Source organism: Gavialis gangeticus, unplaced genomic scaffold, assembly GCF_001723915.1.
Source record: "Gavialis gangeticus isolate Ggan-Ray unplaced genomic scaffold, GavGan_comp1, whole genome shotgun sequence".
NCBI lineage: Eukaryota > Metazoa > Chordata > Crocodylia > Gavialidae > Gavialis > Gavialis gangeticus.
The window spans coordinates 114,431,041-114,431,870 of record NW_017729032.1 but is presented as its reverse complement, the minus strand read 5'-3'; positions in this window follow the sequence as shown (position 1 = coordinate 114,431,870).

The following is an 830-nucleotide window of genomic DNA, read 5'->3' as shown; positions in this document are numbered from 1 at the left end:
TCCCCCCCCCCCCCGATTATCAGTGCTTCCTGATTAAGGTTGCAAAGTATTTGACTTTTAATTTGAACTTAGAATTATATTGCATGTTTCAGCCACTTTGACAGTTCGTATTAATTTTGAAGTGATGACAGTTTGTATTAATTTTGAAGGCAAAAGTTGCTGCTGGAAGCTCATAACTTTTAAAAACCAATCCAACTTTTTTTAGGTGCATACATATGGACTTACAACTTTAAATAACCAATTCTGAAAATGTTTGTCCTACTTAAATCATACTTGGACTATAACTTTCAAAAATGAGGAACTCCTAACATCTCCATCATCATCCTGTAAAAGCTCAGACAGGGCCCAGCCATTCCCAACTGAATCAATCAGCCAAGGCTGCAGGAAAACAGGTGTCATGTGTCACAAGCTTAGATCAGTGCCTTGGGCCCAGCATTGGGTAGTCACAGCAACCAATTCCCTGAGGTCACAGGAAGTTACTCCACATATTAAAAGCCGGTTTCAGGAAGCAGTACAGTGTCTGGGCACAGATTCTGGTACTTGCTCCTGACCCATCTGTTGTTCCTAGTCTTGGTTATCTGAAATTCTAGCTTTGACTTCTAGCTTACTCTGACTTAAAGTAAACTCCCATGTCACTCTAACTTTGGTTTAGGCACCCAGATTACCTAGAACTTCATTTTTGACCTCTAGTTTGACTCCTGGTTCCCTCTGAACGCAGTTCAAGGATTTTGCCTGATTACAAGGTGACCTCCCCCAACTGCCCATTCCCCAACCCCTAGCACAATCAGTTTTCTAATATTTCTGTTAACAATGTAACCAAAACTATCTTC